At 39.1% G+C, this 17,048-nt stretch overlaps 1 long non-coding RNA gene across 3 annotated transcripts in view; it reads left to right on the top strand.

The window, feature by feature from the left end:
- LOC144306564 (uncharacterized) overlaps positions 1 to 17,048 on the top strand; it is a 45,188-nt gene that overhangs the window by 19,792 nt on the left and 8,348 nt on the right. For all 3 annotated transcript variants that reach the window (XR_013373639.1, XR_013373637.1, XR_013373638.1), the window contains exon 3: positions 1,159 to 1,365. This is a non-coding gene — a long non-coding RNA (uncharacterized LOC144306564). The remainder of the gene's footprint in view (positions 1 to 1,158; positions 1,366 to 17,048) is intronic.

Genomic DNA, 17,048 nt, shown 5'->3' with positions numbered 1-17,048 from the left:
CTCTCAGGGACAGCCATTTTTCCCAAGACAGGTATAAACTCATATCACTTGCATGGTGGCTGATCTTGGTTTAGGTTACATTTGCATAGGAAATGCTACAAATATGGTAACAGCTTCTTTTAAAAAATATTTTATTTATTTATTTGACAGAGAAAGAGAGAGAGAGCACGCACAAGCAGGAGGAATGTCAGGCAGAGGGAGAGGGAGAAGCAGACTCCCTGCTGAGCAGGGAGCCCAACTTGGGGCTCAATCCCAGGACCTTAGAATCATGACCGGAGTTGAAGGCAGATGTTTAACCAACTGAGACACCAGGTGCCCCAGTAACAGTTTCATTCAAGAGAAAATACAGGGAAAACTATGATTTTAAAAGATTTAGCTGGATTCACTGAAGACGAAATTTAATAGGTTACTAAAATAATGTTTTGAGAAATATCTTTAACCTTGGAAGTTACAAATACAGCAGTAACTTCTCACCATTTCCTCAGAATGTTATCTCTGTGATATCATTATAACTCTGTGATGATATAGCAAAACTCCTGGTTTCCTGCACTGATTTTTATTCTAGCATTCATCAAAGTTATACTACAAAATAGTGTGGTTAGAATTTCCACCTTCTGCTATGAAGACATAAAGATGGATTAAAAATGGAAACTATTGTTAAGAAATTTCAAGGCAAATGATTTTAAAACATTGGGGTTCCATGGCATTACAGGGTGGTTCAGTCAGTTAAGCATCTGCCTTCAGCTCAGGTTGTAATCTCAGGGTCCTGGGATTGGCTCCCTGCACAATGGGGAGTCAGCTTCTCCCTCTCCCTCTGCTCCTCCTCACAGCCCCTCCACCCCACTCATGCTCTCTCTTTCTCAAATAAATAAATAAAATCTTTTTAAATCCCGCCCAAAACCAAAAAACCCCATTGGGGTTCCATCAGGTGTTTTGGAGACCATACCAATGGATAAAAAATTAGATCAGTAATTGTCTTCTTTAACTTGGTAACAGTCTATAAGCTGTAGGAACTTCAGTCTTTCCATATATAAAGTGAAAACAAAGTAGAGAGCTATTGAGTGATAGTTCTTAGGATACAATTCATGTAATACTACTGAGAAATAAAAAAAAATCTTTGCTGTTATTTAATAACAGAGGTGTGTATTTCTTGGGCAGGAATATCATCTTCAGCACCTGTCACCATATGGGACATAGAGGAAGCTCTCCCTCCTGTTTCCAAGAAAAGAAAAATTATTGAACTCAGGCTGAGTGTCAACAGGTTGGCAGGTCTTCAATAAAAATATTGGAAGAAAAATCAACGCAAAAGAAATATGGAAATCATAAAATATTTTTCTATAGCATGGAGTCCTACTGCACCATAAGGTTTGTGTTTCAATAATGCATTGACAAGACAGGAAAAATATTTATTGGATAACATTTTTTTTGCAGTGAAAATGACAATTTGCTAGAGCAACAGAAAAACAAAATCACATTTTAGTTGGAAAAAATATATCCGAAGCTACAATTATCCTCTGGTCTGTAACACCCAGAAATTTCAGGTGAGGTAAGAATAACTAGTCACATCCCATTCTGGAGTCCTGACAAAAAGAAGAAAATGAATTAGGCAGTAGAATAAAGGAAATGAATGAGGTCCACAAAAGACTGAAGCCCAGTGAGCTAGGAGCTGTCTTGAGCAACCTCTGCCAACCTTTCAGTGCTCCATGCTCATGTCATAACTATCTACACATGGATCATAAGGAAATAAGTAATACCACAGCTGTAAATGTATGCTTAGCCACCAGTGGCCATAAAGAGTGGCATAAGGGTAAATTCTTTCTGCTTCGATCTCCAGCATCCTCCCTAACAGATTTCTAGAAATGCTCAACTGAGATTGTGTTAAAATATGGGTGATTGAGAATCTGCTCTTCCACAGTCTCATTGAAACTTAAAGGTAGCTCAACACCCCACACGTACTTGTCTGGAATTTACAAGGATGAATGTCCCAGGAATAGGTTTCTAAAATAGGGGTATACAGGGGCAACTGGGTGGTGCAGTGGGTTGAGAGTCAGAGTTTAAGTTTCAGCTCAGGTCATGAACTCAGGGTCACAAGACTGAGCCCTGCTTGTGGCTCTGTGCTCAGTGAGGAGTCTACTTGAGATTCCTTCTCCCTCCTCCCTCCTCCTAACCCTCCCTCCCTCTATCTCTCTCTCTCTCAAATAAATAAATAAATCTTCAGAAAAACAAAATAAAATAAAATGGGGGTATCTTCAGGGAGTAATGATGGGCTTAGGAGATATTAGCATCTGAAGGCATAAGATAAACTTCATGGCATTTGTCTTGCCAATTTTACTCAAAGATTTGATTGACAGAATATTTTAATTTTAATACAAACATAGAAGGGAGTGTGTGTGTGTATGTGTGTGTATGTGTGCATGTGTGATAAAAAGTCTTGTAGCAATTTTGAAGATAAAACAAGAAACTAAAATTTTTTCAAGCTTGTCTGTGCCTACTTCAAGCTCTGACCTCAGACCTTAAGATGTATTCTTTCATCTTTCTTTGCCATTAGGGGATCATTCGTAGAAATATTTTAAAAACCACTTCCCAGGGACACCTGGGTGGCTCAGCGGTTGAGTGTCTGCATTTGGCCCAGGGCATAATCCCAGAGTCTTGGAATTGAGTCCCCCATCGGGCTCCCTGTATGGAGCCTGCTTCTCCCTCTGCCTGTGTCTCTGCCTCTCTCTTTCTCTCTTTCTCTCTCTCTCTCTCTTCCTGTCTCTGTCTGTCTCTCTCTCTTTGTGAATAAATAAATAAAATCTTTAAAAAAAAACCCTTCCCAAAAGAATATAATTTCCTTTTCACCACCATGTCAGCCCCTGTTATACCCTCAAACACTTGACCCTCCCCAATATTAATACATGGAAAGTTGTTGCTGAGTTGTTTGAGAGCTGCAAGGTGAAAATGAGTTTTCCAAGGTGGATGGTGGTGAAGAGGGGAGGGAGAGGGAGGGATGTGAAATAATGGAGGGAAGTGTGCCCTCTGAGCAGTGAGAATAAAAACTGACCTCCTCACATAATTACAGTGAATAAAATTCTATCTCCACTTCTCCGGGAAGAACTTTTGAGGTAGTTGGACAGCATTTTCCAATTCTGGGGAATTAAATTAGCTCCTCAAGTTTAAAACTTCATAGAAATCACTGCAGCGAGTAGAAGATGGAAGGGTGCAATGGGGAGACTTTTGTTCCCTTGATTTATCTGTTCTTTGTTTTGGTTTCTAACTGGGTCATTGTACTGGCAGGGGGCCCTCAGCTTCAAACTGAGTCTTTTCACTGTTTCCAGTCATCTTCATTGAAGGGGAAACCTTCCTCTTTAATGAAGGCTCCCAACAACCTGTTATCTCGAAGAAATCTTACTTAGAAATGGGTCATCCTTAGAAAGAATCTGAAGGAGGGGTGGGTGGGAGGAGGGAAAGTCTTCGTGAAAGGAGGTCAGATCACACTGGTAAAACTAGCAGTGTGTATGGAGATGAGTTGTCTCTCGGAATCTTTCTTTGCTCCCTAACACAACTCCCATCACGTGAGTCCCAGTAAATGTCATGGGGAGAACTGTGAGGCCACCATTTCTTCAATCTGTTTATGCCAGAAACACTTATTGAGCACCTACACATGCTGACACGCATGCTGAAGATAAACAGATGAATGGAATATTTTTTCAAAAAAGCTCACTGTCTAGAGGGTAGCCAACACATAAACAGATTGTTATAAGGGGATAATAGGGTGGTGAAAGAGGCAGACTCATGCTTACTACGGGAGCTCCAAAAATGGTCACCCACCTGAGGTGGTAGTGATCATGGTGAATGTTTGAGATGATGACTTCTTTATCTCACTTAATTCCATTCTTTCCCCATTCATTACACTGTAGTCATACTGGCTTCTTTTTTTGTTCCTTGGACATGCTATGCTCTTTCTCTGCTCAGAGCCTTTACTCTTGCTGTTCCCCCCTACCAGGAGTGCTCCTGCTCTTGTCTTGGCTATCTTCTTCTCATTCTCTATTCACATCTAACACTAGCTCCTTGGACAGAGGATTCCTGGGCACCATAGCTAAAATGTTCTGCATTTGCTCAGATTTGTTAGACTATGGACACAAACTCCAAAGCATAGAGTAGCTGAAGTACAATGAAGTTTGTCACTTCTGCAATAGTCCAAGGTGGCCGTTCCTAGTTGGCAAGTGGCTCTCTTGATGCAAGATTCAAACAAAGATCCACCTTGTGGCCGTGCCATCTCCTTGGGCCTCACTGTTGCTTACAGATGGGCAGATTGGAGGGGACATAGCCGTGTCTTAAAAACTTTGACCCAGGAATTAACCACGTCACTTCCACTCATATTCCATTGGCCAGAATTGCCTTACCTGGATACAGAAAGAGGCTGGGAAAGGTGGTCTAGTTTTGTGCCTAGTAAGAAGAGGAAAGAGACATGTGAAGCCCTGCTAGTGCATTTGTATGAACACTACCACACCTCCCCCTCCACATTAACCTACCTCCCATCATCCCACCATTCCCTTTGTAGCACTTACTATAGACATGCCATCATCTTGTTTATTGATTTCCTTTCTTGTTACATTGGTTCCCTCCATTAGAATGTATTTCATGAAAGTAAGAATTTTGCCTGTTTAGCTTAACCCTGGATCACTCCTAACATAGATTTGATGCCTAGTAGATAGTGAGTGAAAAACTATTAGCTGAATTAACAATGGGCTGAGTCTGGAGAGATAAGTAGGAGAGGAAAGTAGGGGAGCTTGGGAGTGTGTATGAGGGAGAAGGAAAGAAGGGCCTTGCAGACAGAGGGGATAGTTTTAGCAATATCACAGAGGCAGGAAATAACACAATGTGTGCACACGATTACCTGCATTGGATAATAATACCTGAGTCAAGGAGTGGTTGTTGACAGTGCTAGAGATGTAGGGAGGAGGCCACCTTCTGCTCCTCTCCTTCTTTAAGGGCCTTTGATACTTGACTTTAGTTCTATAATTCCATATGTCACAAGCCTCAAGAGGTTCCTCCTTTCTGTAATAAGCTCCAAAGTTTGCCTTCTGTTATTGACTTTCTATTTTCATTTCTTGTTTCATTCCATTGTGGTGGAAGTAGATACTTTATGCTTTTTGTCAGTCTTTTAACATTTATTAAGACTAGTTTTATGGCCTCAGATATGGCCTATACTGTAGAATGTTGCATGGGCACTTGAGAAAAATGTGTATTCTCCTGTTTGGGGATAAAGTGTTCTATAAATGTCTGTTAACTTGAATTATTTATACTATTATTGATGTCCATGATCTCTTCATTGACCTCCTGCTTGGTTGTTCTATTCATTATTGAAAGTAAGGTATTGAAGTTTTCAATACTGTAGAATTGTGTGTTCCTCCCTTCAATTCAGTCAATGTTTGCTTTATATATTTGGGGGCTGTGATGTACTGATATGTTTATAATTGTTATATCTTCTTGAGGGATTGACCTTTTTAACCAACATATAATATCTTTTTTTGGCTTTTGTAATATTTTTTTTCCAAAGAAATTAAAGCCCATTTTGGCTCATATTAGTACCTCAGGTTTCTTTTGGTTACTATTTTCAGTGATTATCTTTTTTAAAAAATATTTTATTTTATTTGTTCATGAGAGACACAGAAAGAGAAGCACAGACACAGGCAGAGGGGGAAGCAGGCTCCCTGTAGGGATCCCAATGTGGGACTCAATCCCAGAACCCTGGGGTCATGCCCTGAGCTGAAGGAAGGCACTCAACCATTGAGCCACCCAGGCATCCCAGGGACTATCTTTTTCTATCCTTCATTTTCAATCTACTTGTGTCTTTATTTAAAAAAAAATTATTTTAGAGAGAGTGCATGCACAAGTGGGTGGAGGGCAAAGAGAGAGAATCTCCAAGAAGACTCCTTGCTGAGTGTAGAGCCTGACTTAAGGCTTGATCTCACTACCTATGGAGATCATGACCTGAGCTGAAGCCAAAAGTTGGATGCTTAATCCACTGAGCCACCCAGGTGCCCCTATTTGTATCTTGAAATTTAAATTGTGTTTCCTATAGATTGCATAACATTGTATCTTGTATTTTCATCCAGTCTGACAATCTCTGCCTTTGGATTACAATATTTAATTCATTCACATTGAATATTATCATCTGTCCTTTTACTATTTATTTACTATGTTTCTTATATCTTGTCCCTTTTTGTTCCTCTCTTTCTTCTTTCCTGCTTTCTCTTGTATTAAGTGATTATTTTCTAATGTATCATTTAATTCTTGTAATGATTTTTTTCACTAAAGTTTTTGAGTTATTTCCTTGTGATTGCTCTAGGATAACTAACTATATGCATTTTACCTTATCAGAATCAGTTTCATATTTATAATAAATCCCAATGAGATGTACAAATATTACTCCTATATAGCTTTTTTACCTTTCCCTCTTTTTTTAAATTTTTTTTTACCTTTCCCTCTTTTGTGGTATTATTGTTATATATGTTACATACATAAGTGTTACAAACCAAAAGGATACATTGTTATAATGATTACTTTTTATAATTTGATATCTTTTAAAAAAGAAAATAAAGGAGAGCAAATTACATAGTTATAGCTTTAAAAATATTAGCCTTCTTATTTATTACTTCTGATTATCTTCATTTGTTCTTGTGAATTCAAATTACCATCTGGACTCACTTCCTTAGTTCAATACAGCTTTGTTTCCACCCACTTCCTTTGTGATTTTATTGGCAAAGATATTACATTTGTATGTGTTATAGGGCCAACACTACATTATATACATGTTATGTATAAACCAAAAAATTGCTGTTAAAATCAGTGCAAAAAAGAAAGAAGACATTTGAAGACATTGGAAAGGTGAAGACTGTCTTCTATAATTACATAATGATATTTACTGGTGCTCTTTGTTTATTTATGTGGATTCAAATTACCATCTGGGGTTACTTGCTTTCAGCCTGAAGAATTGGTTTCAGTATTTTTACTTTTATTTTAGTATTAATGAAATACTCAGTTTCCCTTCATATTCTTCTGTCAAAAATTTCTTCTTTTGTTTATCTGGGAACTTCTTTTTTTGCACATTCAGTTTTGAAAGATAGCTTTGCTAGATATTGGAGTCTTGGTTGACATTTTTTTTTCTTTGAGCACTTTGTAAGTATTATTTCATTAACTTTTAATCTCTGTTGTTTCTGGTGAGAAGTTCATTATAAGTCTTGTTGAGGTTCCCTTGCAAGTGACAAGACATTTTTCTCTTGCTGCTTTCAAGATTCTGTCATTGGTCTCAGATTTTCAGCGTTTTTACTAATATAATGTGTTTGTCTGTGAATGTTTTCCCATTTAGCCTACTTGGAATTCATTGAACTTCCTGGATGATAGATTAATGTTTTTCAATAAATTTGGTGAGTGTGGGCCATTATGTCTCCATATATTCTTTCCTCTCCTTGTTCTTCTATCATCCTCTAGTACTCCTATTGCATGTATGTTGGTGCACTTCATGGTGTCCCATGTTTCTCAGAGGCTCTATTCCTTTTTCTTCATTTTTTCCTCTCTTTTCTTTGAATTGCGTACTCTCTATTGATCTACCTTCAAGTTAGCTAATTCTTTCTTCTGCAAGTCCAAATCTACTGTTGAGTCCCTCTAGTGAAATCTTCACTTTGGTCAATTGTACTTTTCAACTTCCATCATTTTTGCTTGGTTCCTTTTTGTAATTTCTATCTTTTTACTAATAGTCCCTATTTTGTGTGACACTCTCCCCAGACCTTCCTTCATCTTTTAAGATTTTATTTATTTATTGATGAGAGACAGAGAGAGAGAGAGAGAGAGAGGCAGAGACACAGGCAGAGGGAGAAGCAGGCTCCACACAGGGAGCCTGATGTGGGACTCGATCCTGGGACTTCAGGATCATGCCCTAGCTGAAGGCAGGCGCTAAACTGCTGAGCCATCCAGGGATCCCTCTTCCTTTATTTCTTTAACTATGGTTTCCTTTAGTTCTGTGAGCACATTTATTTATTTATTTATTTATTTATTTTTTATTTATTTATGATAGTCACAGAGAGAGAGAGAGGCAGAGACACAGGCAGAGGGAGAAGCAGGCTCCATGCACCGGGAGCCTGATGTGGGATTCGATCCTGGGTCTCCAGGATCGCGCCCTGGGCCAAAGGCAGGCGCCAAACCGCTGCACCACCCAGGGATCCCTCTGTGAGCACATTTATAATGGTTACTTTGAGGCCTTCGTTCAAACCAACATCTTGTTGCTCTCTTAAGCAGTTTCTGTTCCTGGATGTTTTTCCAATGCTTGGTGTATACTTTCCTATTTCTCAACAGGTCACATAGTCTTTTGTTAGAAACTGGACATTTTAGGCAATATTATGACAACTCTGGATATTGCACTCTTAATCTCCCAGGCTTGTTCTTTCTTACCTATTTGTTTAGCAACTACTAGATTATTTTGGTGAAGCCCATTTTCCTTTCTGTCCTCAATGTTAAACCTCTGATATTATTCTTCACAGGATGTAGTTTTGGGTAAGCTTATAGTCACTTTGAAATGACAGTAGTTTCAGCAGAGTGGCAGAGGTTTCTGTAACTGTCTCTTTGCACACCCAGCTTTTATTTAGTTAGTTTTAAATATTTTATTTCTTTATTCATGAGTGACACACAGAGAGAGAGAGAGACAGAAACAGAGGCAGAGGGAGAATCAGGATTCCTACAGGGAGCCCAACGTGGGACTTGATTCTAGGATGCCAGAACCATGCCCAGAGCCAAAGGCAGACACTCAACCACTGAGACACCCAGGCATCCCCACACTCAGCTTTTAAACTCCACCAATTTCTAGGATTCTTTCCACAGTTCTGTTCAGCCAACCAACTGGTCTAGAGTTAACTTTCTATCTCTAAGGAAACTACCAATCCCCTCTCAACTATCTTTCACCACAAATCCATTGTTTTTGAGAGTGTCCTTAGGCTTCGATTTCTCCACACTATTGCAAATGGAGTCAGTTCCTTTAGGAAGTGATTTGGAGCTCTTTGCTTTGTGGTCTCATTCTCCATCTGGTTGGAATCTCTGGAGCTGGAAATTGGAGGAATGGTGTGCTTCATTTTGAGTGCACTTCATTCATTTTTGGAGTAGAGCACTTGGTGAAGGAGGCTGGGGACAGTAGCCTTAGGTCTTTTCAACTTGTCTTTTTTTTGGCATAGATCCATCATCTTATGAATTGTTCCTTACAAGGGATTCACTATACTCAGTTACACTCTACCCAAGTGGAGCCTGCATCCCAAAAATGCATGCTGGCTGGAAGAGAGGACCCCTCCTACCTCTTAGCTACTCTTACCTCTTAACTTACATACAGCAACAAGTAGCTGGGGACAGAATGAGAGATGCTAGCATTGCCCTTTGAGTGGGAGCTGGAGAGAGAAGGATCCTTGTGTTCTTGACTGCATCTGTCTACAGCATGGTTTTCATCTAACTGAGCTGGGCAGAGGGACGAAGGGAATGGTGTTGGTTCAGATATCACTGTTCTTAATGAGTTTAGAAGATTTTCCTTTATAAATGTTTCTTGATTTGCCATACATCCTTAGAACCCAGCCCAGAGACTTTAAATGGTTCTTTTGTTTTTGTTTTGTGGTTTAAAATAACTTTGACCAGTTTACTTGGGAGCTCTTTGTGCTCTCATGCCAAAAACAGATTCCACCTTGTTTCTTTTTGTGTCCCTAGTCTCTAGCTCTGAATTCAGCATATAATATGTACTGTATGTTGAACAAATGGTTGGGTGGGTGGATGAGTGATGGTAACCAGGAAGTATGACAGTTAATTTTATATGTGAACCTGACTGGGCCATGGAGCACTCATATATTTGGTCAAATATTATTCTTTTTGTGTCTGTGTGTTTCTGGATGAGATTAACATTTGAGTCAGTCAACTGAGTAGAGCAGATTGCTCTACCTCATATGGGTGGGCTTCTTCTAATCAGTTGAAATCCTGACTAGAACTAAAAAATCTCACCTGCTATCAAGTAAAAGGGAATTTCCCTGCCTATCTATCTTTGAACTGGGACATTGTTTTTTCTTGCCTTCAAACTCAAACTGAAACATTGGCTCTTCCTGGGTCTTGAGCCTCCAGTCTTCAGACTGGAACATACAGCTTTGGCTATCCTGGTTTGCAGGCCTTCAGACTCAAACTGCTGATGATTGTTGGCTTCCTGGATCTCCAGCTTCCTGAATACAGATCTTAGGACTAGTTAGCCTCCATAATTGGATGAGCCAATTCTTTACAATAAATCTATCTATCTATCTATCTATCTATCTATCTATCTATCTATCTAATCTCCTATTCGTCTGTATCTCTGCAGAACCATGACTACATTAGGAAAGAAAATGCCAAGAACTAACATTTTTGACATATTTGGATATGCCAAGATTAACATTCTTGGCATTTATGGAATTTCATGACATAGTCTCTTTTGGTTATCATAGTACTAAAAGCAGCATCTTCACTATATGTATTATCTCCTTGGATCATTAAATTAAGATATCTAATTATATTTCTCTTTAAAAAAAAGACCCTCTTTCAAATCAATTACTCCTCAATCACTCAAATGAAATCAGTGATAATCATGTCCAAATCCACTATTGTTTATTTTGAGAGATACCTTCAATGCATTTGCAACTTAAAATAAATAGTGTAGACAAGTATTTATGGGAAACATACTAAGTTCTGTTTTTCAACCTGACTTCTTGAGAGTTAAACTGGTTTTGTTTTTAAAATAATCTTCCCCAAAGCTTTTGAGAAATCACAATAAAATGGCAGTTGAGAGAGTGGCATTTTTATATTATGTGCCTCAGTAAATGAAAGTCTCAGTTGAATAATTTCTAATCTGCATTAGCATGAGCCTCTCTCGCGCTTTTGTATTACATTCACACAGATCCTATTATCTGATCCTACAGAGATCTTGTTTAGAGTACACAAAACTTCCCTGGAGGGTTTTCCATTTAAAGCAAAAGAACCAGATCAACAGAGCTCTACTGCAATGCCCCAGAAAGATGCAAAGCCTACAATTGATTTCCATTGTGGGAAATTGTATGGCATTTTTCTGCTCACCAGCTTCAGTTCAAACTCGGCACTAGGCTAAGCCAAGAACTGAGAACTGGCTTCTGAGAACATCAGGGAAACAACAGCCTTTGCTCAACCGTCTATTTTTTGCCCAATTTTAACACTGAGGGGCTTAGGAAGAGAACTGACAACATTTTCAATGTGAAGCTTATTCAATGTTTCTGTGTTGCTACAATTAAGCATTTCAGAAGCATATGTGGTGCCTTTCAGTTCTGACCCAATCGTCCGCTCTGACAGGTCACAGACAAAAACCAGGGTAATGAAAATCTATCTTGATCACAGGATCCAGACACACCAGTCTGGTGTAGATCAGAAAAGAAAACAACCACCCAAATGCTGATTTAATTTCCTTTTCCTCAAATATTGAGTTCATATTGAAACTGAGCATACCAAGTGTGAATTTTGCTAAGAATAACCCTCTTAGTGTTATATGAAATCTGCAGAAGTTTCTCCAGGTAATTGTGAAGTCCTAACACATTATATAGCCCATGTTCATTTCTTTTTCTATGCATTCAGATCCTAGCTTGTATATTATCCTATCTATCTAAATTAAATGAAGGGGATAGTTGAGGACATTAGCTAGGTAATGTGGAAATTTAAGGCAAAATGACTTTCAAAGATCCAGAAAATGGATGGGAGAGTGATATAAATTATTCTAAGCACACAATCTCAACTTAGCTTGACCATCTCCTAGTTCTCTGTCTTCTTTTAGTGCTGTTACCATTAAAATTATCAATCATCTAGGTTGCAGAGTTTCATTCAAAATACAGTAAGCACAAGTGATTTTCTCTGGAGCTATGGGATGAAAAGGAATCTTGTTTTCTCAAGCACCATGGTATAATAATTTCCTCCCATTGCCCAGATCTGGCTCCCATTCAGTAACTTTCCTAAGGATAGAACCTTGGAGAAAGTATAATAATTGCATGGCCATTTTCAATTTCTGGCTAGCTTTTCTGCCCTGAAGCCTGAACATCAAATGGTCTTGTGCAAAGTAAAACATTCAAAGCACCCTGTGGTGGGTTGAATAACAGTCCCCAAAGATGTCCATTCGCTAAACTGTGAATATGTGACCTTCCATCACAAAAGGGTCTTTGCAGATGTAATTCTGTTAAAGATTTTAAAATGAGGAGATGATCTTGAATTAACCCAGTAGGTCTACTGCAATCCCAGGGCCTTTATAAGAGGTGGTATAAGGAGTTAGTGTCAGAGAAGGAGATATAATGATGAAAGATGAGGTAGGAATGAAGTGTGGCTGTGAGTTAAGGGTTTCTAACAGACTCTAGAAACTGGGATAGTCAAGGAAATAGATCCTCCCCTAGAGCCTCCAGAAGGAACACAGCCCTGCTGAGCCATTTCAGGCTTCTGATCTCCGGATAATTAATTTGTATTGTTTTAAGGCACCAAGCTTCTGATGATTTGTCCTGGCAGCAATAAGAAAGTAATAGACACTCCCTCCTGACTTTGGTCCTATAGAAAGAATCAACCTAATAAGCCATCACTCCTTGCTATCTTCGATCCCCTTGATTCTACAGAGCAGAGCTCTTAAACTGGGTTAGAAGTGGCAATAAGCCTTCTTAAATTCACAATATATTTACAATTTTGTGTCACATGCATTTTTCTGGGAAAGGAATCCATAAATTTCATCATTGACTTAGCAAAGTGATCCGTGGGCTCAAAGTTTCAAATTTTACTCTCGATTGGGCATTCCCAACTTCACATCGTAACCCCCAGCAGTCTGCGGGTAAAGGAAAAAACCTAAGAAAGAGAACTTTTAAAATATCTTTGTTCTTTCATAAGTGGTCCTTCCTCTACTCCAGAGGATGAGGCTGGGTGGGGCTTTTCTCTGGAATGGTGCTCTTGTGTGTCCTTTATGTGCTGTTCTTGTTTCTTACATATGCCAAACCCTAAATAAGGATGAGGACACTGTGCATGGAGCTGGGTGATTCTGCAGTACCCCTCACTGCTCTGCTAGGCATGGTGGCAATGGTGGTGTGGACAGAAGTGTCAATGTGAATATAGCATCACTCAATGACTCTGTGTGCTGTTTGGATTATGTCTTGGCTGCTACATAGAGTCTAAGGGCATCTCTGTGATGTGTAGCCTTTTTCAATGCCTGTAAAGATGTGGGCAGGGAGCAGAAGAAAAACTTTCTCCTCTCTAGCCTTCAAATGATGTATTACTAATATAATCTCATGCACAAAGTGGGAGAAACAAATCATCCTGAAATAGAGACAAAGTATTATCTGAAAAGGATTCTATTTACTGCCAGGGTAAAGCAAAGCAGAGATGAAGTTTCTATTCTTCCTTGCATAGCAGTTGTTATTTTGCAAAGGCTATAATGAGTGTAATGCTATTTTGTTGTTATTCATTGGTGCCTGCCAGGACATTCAGGTTCTGTTCACTTTACATCTGCTATACCTTTAAGTAGTGACATGTGGGGAAATTGCTGTCTTGTTCGTGTCAGACAGCCATTTACCCCTAGAATACTACTGTTATTCCAAATTTAATAAATGCCCACTGGGTATTGGGCAATGTCCAAGACACATTGACAGTCCCTGCCTACACACGTGCATGTGCCAAAGCAAGTTGGCAATTGGCGCTGTGATATGCTTCTCTGACCATTGTAGATGGCATTCTTCTGAAACAAAGAGTGTCAACAGTAACTCAGCTGCAGATTTCTTCCAAGAAAGCTGTAAAAGAAACTGAATGCATTTTGTTTGCTTAGCATCAAATTATGAAAGAACTCATAACAATGACTTGACAGTACATGCAAAAACATTACAGTTGCCAAGGACTTTTATACTGACTCTGGGTCTTGACTCTTGCCATTTTTTGAGGTACTTATGGCAGATGTTATTATCTTCCCAAGGATACAGATCTCCAAGAGGTTAAGGGACTTGTCCAAGGAGAATATGCCAGCAAATGGCAGAGCCAGGACCAAAACCAACTCAGCTATTTTGACTCTGATCTCAGCAATTTCCCATTCTCACCCCAGATATGACAATATCTCCCATCAATCATCTAAGGAGCTTCCAAGTAGAAATTAGGAAATCTTTTATTTTAATTCTGCTTCCTTTCATACAATAGGAGAACCTGGGGAAAAAGTAGTTTATATTGTCTTTTTCATCAGTAAAGAGTTTACTCCACACATTCTTTATGTACATATCAGTAACTACTGAAGTTTCGGGACACATAAGGCAACTAGATAAATACTCAGTTAAATAGAATTAAAATTCTCTTTGGCTGTGCATATCTTTGAAAATGGAAACATTTTGAAAAATAGAGTTTTGCTGTTAGGCATTCATTTTATTTAAACATTTAGAATCACCTTTAGTTACATAGTCTGTGTGCGTGTGTATGTGTGTGTGTAAAATCACTGAGTTCCCTAGAGCTCCACAGAACATGAATAAACATATGGACTGTTCTCTTACACCTACCCCACAAGTCTGAGTATTGAGGATTTATATAGTTAGAGACTATGTGGTGTAAATATGTATAAATTTATATTGTGTTAATTTATGGCATGCAGTACAGAAGGCTGTTTGCAAGTTGCAGTGTACTTCTTCCCACGTTTCTGCTGAAATATTCATATCTGGGTTCCTTCCCCATGTTTTCCTTTGTCTCCCCACAGATGTTTAGGCAGCTTGTTTTCAGGGGAGCGAATATGTCTTAGAAGTATGCTTACTGAATTCAATTCAGGTGAGGAATACACTATCTCTATCAGGTTTTGGCGAAAGGATACTCACTTTCCCTTCAGTCCTGCTCACTTCTGTTATGAAGGCAATTGCTCCAGAGTGGCCACACTCTGGATGAATCTTCTTCCCTGGTCTGATGTCCTTAAATGTCCAAAGAGCCCTAAGTAGATGAGTAGCCTTTCATTACAGAAAAAAGAAAAGCCACATTAAAAAGCAAGCAAACAAACAAAAAACAGGGATGTCTGAGTGGCTCAGCAGTTGAGCATCTGCCTTTGGGCATCTGCCTTTGGCTCAGGGCATGACCCCCGGGTCCTGGGATCGAGTCCTGCACCGGGCTCCTTGCATGGAGCCTGCTTCTCCTGCCTGTGTCTCTGCCTCTCTTTCTGTGTATCTCATGAATAAATAAATAGAATCTTAAAAAAAGAAAAAACCACCCAAACCATCCCTACACTTCATGGCTCTTTGCCAAAGAAGCTGAATTTATATTAAAGGGGCTCCAGTACAGCCCACCTCTAGTTTTTGTGGTTATGATAAGAGGAAAGAATGGTCATAGATGAATGAAGTTCACAGAGTGCTCACAAACCACATCTTACTTGACCTGCTCCTTCACCAGCTTAACCTACTAAAAAGTTATGCACATTTACTTATTTGAGTTAATCAATGGTTTCTTTCCTGATCCTCCCATGGGAAGGTGTGCTAATGGGTAGGGGATGATTGAGAAGGAGGCAGTGGGCAGGAAGAGGAAGAAAAAAACCCAAACTGAGTGAACAGTCCCTGAATGATCAAAAGCCGGCTGTAAATGGAAAGAGGTTTGAATCACCCATGAGTTCTCTGAGACAAGGCAACTGCCTGTGCAGATAATATCTGTTTCTCTGAGTTTAAGAAAAATTAGTATTTTTAGGTTGTTTAGCTGCTTTCCTTCTGCCCTTAGAATTCCACTGCTTATGGAATTTGAGGATGGACCTCTTGAGGGAACAATGGAATTATCTACCATAGGGATTACATGAGGATTTGTTGATCAAAACAACTTCTCTGCAAGTGTCTTGTCAAGCACTAAGAATTCACCAGTCCTCAAAATGACCCGTTATGGAAACAACATTGCATAATCCTTCACCATTCTGAATCTTTCTTTCTTTCCTTCCTTCCTTCCTTCATTCCTTCCTTCCTTCCTTCCAAATGTACATTGTCTCATCCACTCCTCCCAACAATCTGGTAAAGTTCAAACTTTTTAACAGAGAAAGAAAGGAAACCTTAAGAAAATCAAAATAACCTTCCTAAGGCCACACACTTGGAAAATATCATAGCCAGAAATCAAACCTTGGTCATTTTTGCCAAGTTAAGGTAAGGGCACTGAGTTACTGCACTCTCCCATTCTGATTTGAGTGGAAAAAAAAAAACCTATGTCTAAAATGTTTATTTAAATCTAAGTTTTACCAGCTCATCTGGTGTTTCTGTCACGTTTCCTCAATGTTCTGAATTTCTCCAGACTTGATTATTCCACATCAGGCACATCGAGTGAGGACGTGGGTACACATGTCTAGCTTGGAAAGAAGATTCATATCTGAGAGTCATAGAAGGTAAAAACAATATAAAGGTGTCTGAGTGGATTGGGGTCTTAGAGTTGTTTAAATGCCAGAGTAGAGTTTGAACTTTAGGTAATGAGAAACCATAGAAAGGTTTTGAGAAATAATGAATACCTGCTAAGACTTTACAATTCACAAAGCACTTCATGTACAGTCTCTCAGTGAATGCTCTTAATAAGCCTTCAATGAGGGTACAACACTATTATCCCATTGTTATATTTCAGAAAGGTGAGTCTCAGAAAAGAGATGATGCTACTAGATCAGTGATGAAATTGGATCCCTAGGCCAAGTAGTAAAAGGTATTGTTAGCAGTTTGATCAAAGAGTAGCTTGTAGAATGTAGAATATATTAAAAGGTGGGAAACATTTAGAAGCTATTGCAGACTCATGCAGTAACCATGTAGGCAAAGGGGTGGTCTCCAGATCTAAAAGCAGGTTCTACTCATCCATGTGTCTTTCTCTTCATCTGACAGATATATGAGTAATTGACTTCATTTACCAAACAGTCTGAGCAACGTAAAATCATGCTACTCATCTGAGCTGAAAAATATTCTCTATTTTCCAGAAAAGTCTCTGAACACCATGTGTGAGAGAACACGACAGAATAGAAACTGATTATGCAAAATGTGCAAGGGAGAACTGCAGTGCTTGGT

Source organism: Canis aureus, chromosome 37 (assembly GCF_053574225.1).
Source record: "Canis aureus isolate CA01 chromosome 37, VMU_Caureus_v.1.0, whole genome shotgun sequence".
In the NCBI taxonomy this organism is placed as follows: Eukaryota; Metazoa; Chordata; class Mammalia; order Carnivora; family Canidae; genus Canis; species Canis aureus.
This window is presented reverse-complemented; position numbering and strand designations above follow the sequence as displayed.